The following is an 8,691-nucleotide window of genomic DNA, read 5'->3' as shown; positions in this document are numbered from 1 at the left end:
AGTTGGCATGAAGCACAAGAAAAATCATCATTAATAGCAATGTAAACCACAGAGTTTTCATTAAAATTTTTTTAACAATTTTTTAAAAAAAAATTTTATTAGTGAGACATCATGAGGTACAGTTGCAGACTTACACATTTTTGTGCTTGGGTTTCAATTATACAATGATCAAATACCCATCGCTCCACCAGTGCCCATTTCCCACCACCACGGATCCCAGTATCCCTCCCACCCCCCACCTCCCCCATCCCACCCTGCCTCTGTGGCAGAGCATTCCCTTTTGTTCTCTCTCTCTTTTTGGGTGTTGTGGTTTGCAAAAGAGGCAATGGGTGACAATCATGTTTGGTCTATAGTCTACTTTCAGCATGCTTCTCCCATCCTGGGAGGATCCTCCCAACACCCTTTATTTGGTGTTCCCTTCTCTATCTGATAACAATTTTTTTAAAAAGTAAAGAGAGTAAATTGTTCTTCAAGAGATTAATAAAAACATTTTCTCCAGACCTGTGCAGTGATGTGACTCAACAGGGCAGGGTTTACCTTGCATCCTACAAGCCCTGGGATCACTCCTAGCACTGAAAAAAAAAAAAAAGTCCTCTAGTTTGAAGATAGGGGGTCAGATTCGAGGCTTTACTTTCTTTCTTCCTGGACGTCTTTTTTTTTTTTTGCAGGTCACACCCGGTGATGCTCAGGGGTTACTCCTGGCTCTGCACTCAGGAATTACTCCTGGCGGTGCTCGGGGGGCCATATGGGATGCTGGGAATTGAACCCGGGTCAGCTGTGTGCAAGGCAAATGCCCTATCCACTGTGCTATTGCTCCAGCCCTTCTTCCTGGATGCCTTAATAAAGCTTTCTGCTTTCTCAAAAGACACTGTGAAAGGACTCTTGATATCTATGCCCCTCAGACCACAGCCCTTGCCTGTCCTGTCCCTGTAAGATCCTGAGCCCCGGGGACTGGGGAAGGCAAACCTGGTATTGACACAGCAGCTGTAGTGGAAAATGAGAATGGGAATGAGATTTCCAGAGGCGAGGCTCTGTGCCCTGGCACTCCTTGCGGGGGGCTCCTCACAATGCCTCTCTCCTCAGCCTCTGAAGCTCCTCCATGAAACCCTCCTCTTGGCACTGCCCAGACATATCTTTGTTTCAGGCTCAGCTTGGAGCAATGTGAAAATTGGGGCAATCCTGTAAATGTCTGCTGAAGGCCAATCAGTTTCCCAAGATCATATCACAAGCTGGAGTGATAGCACAGCGGGTAGGGCATTTGCCTTGCAAGTAGCCGACCTGGGTTCGATTCCTTCGTCCCTCTCAGAGAGCCCAGCAAGCTACCAAGAGTATCCCGCCTGCACAGCAGAACCTGGCAAGCTCCCTGTAGAGTATTTGATATGCCAAAAACAGTAACAACAAGTCTCACAATGGAGATGTTACTGGTGACCGCTGGAGCAAATTGATGAACAATGGGAGGACAGTGCAGTGCTACATATCACAAGGTCAGGGTGCAAAGAGACGGGGACAGTGACAATGCTTCTGGACCTCACACACTCTGAGTTTGGCAGTGATGTCCTCCTTCCCCCAGCCTTCTCAGTCCCCCTCTGCAGCAGTCTCATCACCCCATGTCCCTGCCTCATCACCCCATGTCCGAGCACCCCATGTCCCTGCCTCATCACCCCATGTCCGAGCATTTGGAGTGGCAGGGGCAGCTTGAAATTTAGCAGGAAGTCCTGCTCAGTGGACTCCAGCGGTCACGGTCACGGTCCTCCCATTGTTCATCGATTTGCTCGAGCGGGCCCAGTAACGTCTCCATTGGAGACTTTGTTGTTGCTGTGTTTGGCATATCGAATACTCTCGGTAGCTTGCCAGGCTCTCCGAGAGGGGCGGAGGAATCGAACTCGGGTCGGCCATGTTGGCTGCGTGCAAGGCAAACGCCCTACTGCTGTGCTATCGCTCCAGCCCCGTGGGCTCCAGCATCTGGAGGAAACTTCCTTTCTTCTGCCACTGTGGGGTGAATCTGGCTGATAGGGACCAGTTTCACCTGCAGCCCAGCTGCCCTCCTCTTTGTCTGCCCCCTGTATTCCATGGAACTACACCACTGCTCACTCAGTGAGTGAGTGAGTGATTCGGAGCCATTGCTTTCCCAGGCTAGGGCATCAGTACCCACGAGGAAGACAGGCCATAGGCTGCTATTTGTGGGAGCAAGGCTGTGAATCACTGTGATGACCTTTCTCCAGGCTGTGCTGAGTGACAGAAGAATCATACCCTCTGGACACACCTCTTAAAAACACAGACTAGCGGCAGCCTGCAACTGAATGGAAGTCCTGGCCATAGGGCCACTGGGTGCTCAGCGCACGTAGGGAACTAAGTCCTAAGCGGAGCAGCCCTATGGAACAGTTCCCCCATAAGACTGTGCTCTGGGCTTGCCCATAGGAATTTGGAGACTTGTCACAGGACATTGGAGCAGGGTGTGGCCAGGGGCCTTCCATGTCTCTGAGGGTTGTAAAGCCTCTCAGACTGCAATATATACCAAAGACGCTCCCTCCCCCAATTTTAGGTTCACATTTGTTCAAAAGGTCCCATAAGGTTTCAGGGAATCATGGAACCCCCAGAGAATCCTGGACAAAGACCCCTAATCTGTGGCTTGACATGTTTCATGTTTTAGAAACACATTACTTCTCATTCTCCTCCCTTCTCTTTTGCCCCAGGCCCTCCAGAGAATTGACCCTGGTCCTTCATTTGACTTATCTTTATCTTTGGCTATTTTTTTGGTCACAGCCCAGCGATGCTCAGGGGATAATCCTGGCTCTGCACTCAGGAGTGCTCCTGGAGGTGCTTGGGGGACCATATAGGATGCTGAGGATCAGCTGTGTGCAAGGCAAATGCCCCACCTGCTGTGTTATTGCTCCAGGCCATCATTTATTTATATGACATTTACAGAGAGCTGGCGGGTTCTGAGGGGCAGTGAGGAGTTTCTGTAGGCAGGGAGAGAGTGCCCATCATCTGGCATGTTTGTGAGAAGAGCTGTGGACATTGGAGATACCAGTGCTCTGAGGAGCTGGCCAGGGTGAGGCTGGCTGACTTCAGAACCCCACATCCGCTCCCCACCTTCTCCTCCTTCCCTAGGGTGCTAGAACAGAGATCGCACCACCAGCTCCAGGGAGGAGTCACCCAATACCCAAGCCAGCTCTGGGAACCCCATCTTTCTAGATGAGTGTTTCTGGTTCCAGTTCTTGGGTTCTTACATGAAAAGCCCCAGCCCTTTTGAGATACCTCCTAAAGTGACGGGAGACACTTTAATTTCACCTTGGCTTTGGGACAAAACTATCCACTGCATGCTGGATTACAGAGGACAATGAACCCCAGGAGTCCTTGAAGAAACCTGGAGGTGGTGTGGTGGCGGGGGAGGAGGAGGGGGTGGTAGGGGCAGGCAGAGGTTCTGGTCAGTTGCTTCTGACTATGAACACCTTCCATTTCCTCCAAAGGGAGTGTTATAATAAACACCCTTTTCTAATGACCTCTTTAGGTTATTCATAGAGTCTCATTTTGGCTTTTAGGATACACTCCTGTTCATTCAATTAGCTCACTCCAGTTCCAATTAAAATTGTGAGTGCAAGGTAACAGAGCAAACTCTGGATCTCAGTTTCCGCCTCCACAGAAGACCCCCATACTGAACATAGGCCCTTCCTGGCCCAATGAATCCAACTCCATGGAAGACCTACCATGAGGGAGGTAACACAATTAGCGTTCCCTGAACTGAGCAGTGCCATGGCTCTGGGCCTTTAAGAAGATTTATGCCAAGACTCAATATTTAAACCTAACTGCTGTTTGAGCCTCTCCCCAAAGTGGGACTTTAAGCTTATCAACCTTGAATGTCCTGGGAAGTTCCAGAGCCTTAATCTGCAGGAGTACATTTCTCTTTCCTTAAGGTAAGGTGGCTTTGCCTGAAACAATCTTTCCTTCAGCTAATGGCCTTGCCCAAACCTCATTCTGACTCCAGAAGAATCTTCCATTTGGTAAAACTCCTCTAAGTCCCTTTTGATTTTCCAAAGGAGGTGGATTTATTGATAAAGTTGAATAAAGCCAATGAAAGTTTTAAAGTTATCTAGGCGAACATTGCTTTTTTTTTTAACAGATCCTTTTGCCAGTTCTCTTACAATAGGGTGCATTGCTAAAAATCATTGTGCTCCGTAGAATTGTGCTGTTACAAATTCTAGGGATTAGAAGGAAAATGGAGTTTGAGAAAGAGCACAATCCTCAAAAATTTGGTTAGCAAAAATTACAGACACAAAAGATAGCAATCCAGTGCCAGGGAGATAGCACCAGGAGTAAGGTGCTTGCCTTATAAAGATTTCTGCTACTGTTTATGGTTCACCAAGTGACCTCTGAGCACTGCTCCTTTGAGGCAGAGGTGGGTGGAACAGGGCTGGGTTTTGGTACAATCTTTGTTCCCAGTGCAATGTTTGAGGGTTGCTGCCCAATGGTACCCTGGGGATTGTGTGATGCCAGAGGCTGAATTAAGGGCTCCCGGATGCAAAGCACATGTTCTAGTGCTTTGAGATCTCCCCAGCCCTTCACTTCTTTGTAAACATATGAGAAGCCTATGGGTCACAGAGGTTAATTTGCCTAAGGTCAACCCTCACACAAATGTGAGAGCTGGGATTTGAACCCAGTCTGCTGAGTACCCTTTACAGGCCAAGAGGGTCTTCCCTGGGCTATGGAGATCAATTTAGCTCTTCCTGTTTGTTTATACCTCGTGTCTGGATGGTTCCATCTCATAAAAGGCACATTCTTTTCCTAGCTGTACAACTACATTCCCTCATCAAAGGAATAAGGCCCAGATCCACTCTGCACTCCAGATGACCTTGGAAATCCTTGCCCTGGCCTGCTGGCTCAAGACATCTGGACTTCCTTTGCAGGAAAACTGCCTCCCTCTTTTCTCTGGGAGATTCCCTGGACATCTTCCCTGGGGAACCAAGTTTTGACCACAAACACCCACGCATCATCAGAAAATCCAAATCACGCTGACATTTTCAGAGGACGGACTGTTTAGTGTTTCTCTTCTTACACAAAACTTTTAAAATGCTGAGAGCAAAAACAAAAAACAAATGGGAATTTATAGATATATAGATACCTCTTAGAAAAATTGTAGTTGGATGAACCCTGGCATGAATATTTTTTATCAAGTTATGGACCATATCTGTCCATCAAGGGATTACCCCCAATTGGAATAAAAATAACTCATACCTGACCTGGACCAGCATTTCCCATCAATTGTCTGTCTTTCCCTCTGTTTTTGAACTGATTTTTGGTGACAAAATTTATACACCATTACCATACACCCTGCAAGAGTCTGTGTGTGACTTAGTGTTCTATGTATGTCCACATGGGTGTACAACCACCACTACTTATTCCAGAACATTCCAACACTACTGATTCAAGAATGTGCCATCATGGGGTTCTCACAAGTTTGCAGTCATTCTTCATCTCCTCTCTCCCTAGGCTCTGCTTAGCCACTAACTCTTGGAATATAGTTCTAAACATTTTAGGTTTAACACTAGTTTGTCCTTTCTCCTCTGCCCTGTCACAGGAAACTTAGGTTTATTGAGTTACACCCATCATAGTGCTCCCATGCCTCTGTGTTTATCTTTAAAGTCTCCACTATGCTCTGCTTCCCCTACCTGTTAATTACCTTTATTCCCAAATCAGATCCTGTGACTTATAAGGACAGATCTTTCTAAGGACTCTGGATTTTGTATTTGTAAGCAACATATTGCTTTTCTCCTTCCCTTATGTCCTTTGCATGATTTATTTTAGAGCAATGTCCTTTTTGTATAGACACAGGAAGACAGTTAATGCTATGCTTTTGCAACTTGGGAGTTAATTGACTCCAAATAATATTTACTCCCGGGCATCTGTCATATTTACTCAATTTAGCCTCAGCTGCCCTTAGTTCTAGCACCCCAAAAGCAGATCACGACGAAGGGATTGGATGAACCCAGGGCAAGCTGTAAGCTACCCTGACATCAATGAGGGACAAGCCACGTGCCATAAAACTTATACTAAGTTAAGATCATGGTTGTGGACGAATTCTGTCATGACCCAAAGAGAAGCGACTGGACAAGGCGAGTGCATCAGCAGCCTGCTGGTGCCTTCAGGCTTCTAGATACCCCAAAATTGCTGTTGTGCCTTTGGCCAGACCCCAACAACGTGGGGCCAAGTTTACCAAGAAAGTAAGTGGCCAAAAGTTAGTATATGGGAGACACACCCACAAACCACCTCCGCCTCAGCTATATAACTAGAGGCAAGACCTTTCAGGTTCCTGATCAAACTGCTTAACGGCAGTGATCCCAGAGACTCAGAAACAAATCTTGGAACCCAGTGGCTTTTGGCAGAAATGGGTCTGGTCCCTGCAGTAGGTTACAGGTGCTGGGCCACCCAAGGGTGCTATCCTTTCGCCTGCTCCCTCTTGGCGGCTTGGTGGCCATCATCCTCCAGCAGCCATTGGACAGCCAGGTTTGGGCCCGCAGTTACAAGACACATGGGGCCTCATGGGATGGGGGTGGAGCTGGCCCTCTCCTCTCCACCCCAACAAGACCCCGGGTTGCTGCCCAAGAATGGCCTTTCTGGCTCCTGATCAAGCTGTTTAACGGCCATGATCCAAGAGACTCAGAAACAAATCTTGGAACCCAGTGGCTTTTGGCAGAAATGCGTCTGGTCCGCATAGTAGGTTACAGGTACTGGTCCACCCCAGGTGGGAATAGGTTTTGTGCCCTGGCCTGTTCCTCCTGACAGCTCAGTGACTGCCATCCTCCAGAGGCCATAGGCCAGTCAGATTTGGGCCCACAGTGACAAGACATGCGGGGCCTCATGGGATGGGGGTGGAGCAGACCCTTTCCTTCCTGCCCCAACGAGACCCCGGGTCGCCGCCCATGAACAGCCTTTCTGGCTCCTGATCAAGCCTCTAACAGCCATGATCCCAGAGACTCGGGAACAAATCTCAGAACCCAGCAGGCTTTGGCAGAAATCCATCCAGATTTAATTGTTAAAACTTCAGAATTCCAAAATCGTGCAGCCACTACTGAGGCCACACAACATCATATGTTATTCATAACCAGCAATAGAAAGCAAATTGTCTACTGTTGCCTTTTTGGCAGATCCGAGTGATGGGGTAAAATCCCAAATAATAATGGTGGGTCTGGTGTCAAAATATTGAATGTAATCAAAGTAGAGAGAGAGTAATGTGGAAATCATATGGAGGGTGTGGGATGGGGGGGGTAAATTGGGTTTTTTGATGATGGAAAGTGGGCACTGGTGAAGTGACGGGTGTTTCATCATTGTATGACCTAGACTTAATCCCGAAAGCTTTGTAACTGCTCTCATGGTGATTCAATAAATAAATTTATAAAAATAAATAAAATAAATAGCACTGTCTTCCTGTTGTTCATCGATTTTGCTTGAGTGGACCCAATAATGTCTCCATCCTGAGACTTGCTGTTACTGTGTTTGGCATATTGAATACTTCATGGGTAGCTTGCCAGGCTTTGCCGTGAGGGTGAGATACTCTCAGTAGCTTTCCAGGCTCTTTATTAAAAAAAAACAGAGCATGAGACTAATATCCAAGGATAGTAGACACAAGGGCCAAGAGTATTGGTTCATGGTTGGAAGCTTGCCTCAATGGTTGGGGTAGAAGGCAGTTGGGATAGAGATGTAGCATCTAGGACAATGATGGTCAGAAACAATCACTCTGTATAGGACCTTCATGCTGAAAGTAAAACATTATAACCTCTCAGTACCTGTATTGCAAACCATAATGCCCTAAAGTATAGAGAGAAATAAGGAAAATGCCTGTCAAAGATACAGGCTGGGTCGGGAGTGGTGGGAGGAAAACTGGGGACATTGGTCATAGGAAATGTACACCGGTGGAGAAATGGGTGTTGGAACATTGTATGACTGAAATTCAATCATGAACAGTTTTGTAATTCTATAACTCAGAATGATTCCCTTTTAAAAAAAGAATGGTCTTTATATCAGAAAAGGCAGAAGTTCTTGATATTAGCCTTCTTTCAATTCCTGCCCTACACAATCTCCTATGAAAGTGTCCCGGGCCCCGAGATAAGTACCAGGAGGTTTACTCCATGGCTTGGAGGCCAGTCACACATGCTAGGGGAAAAGGCAGCTCAGATAGATAAGGGAGCACCAAATAAAGTGTGTTGGGAGGATCCTCCCAGGATGGGAGATCCATGCTGAGAGTGGACTGTGGACCAAACATGATTGCCACTCAATGACTCTGTTGCAAACCACAGCACCCAACAGGAGAGAGAGAACAAAAGGGAATGCCCTCCCACAGAGGCAGGGTGGGATGGGAGGACTGGGGGTTGGGAGGGATACTGGGATCAGTAGTGGTGGAGAATGGGCACTGGTGGAGGAATGGGTGTTCAATCATTGTATAACTGAAACCCAAGCACAAAAATTTTTAAGTCTACAACTGTACCTCATGGTGTTTCACTAATAATTTAAAAAAAAGTCAAAAAATAAAAATAAAACATTGTAAAAAAATAGAAATTTCATCCTGGTTTTAAAAAAAAGTGTCCTGGGCCTTGAGTCCAGAAGTGTACAGATAATTCTGTCAAGAAAGGTACCAACACGAAAATAATGTTCTTAGTGCTTGGTGGACTTTATGGAATTGTCTAGCTCTTCAAATTG

This window comes from Sorex fumeus, unplaced genomic scaffold (genome assembly GCF_029834395.1).
Source record: "Sorex fumeus unplaced genomic scaffold, SorFum_2.1 ptg000129l, whole genome shotgun sequence".
NCBI lineage: Eukaryota > Metazoa > Chordata > Mammalia > Eulipotyphla > Soricidae > Sorex > Sorex fumeus.
The sequence above is the reverse complement of the archived record's forward strand: the minus strand, read 5'-3'. Positions refer to the sequence as shown.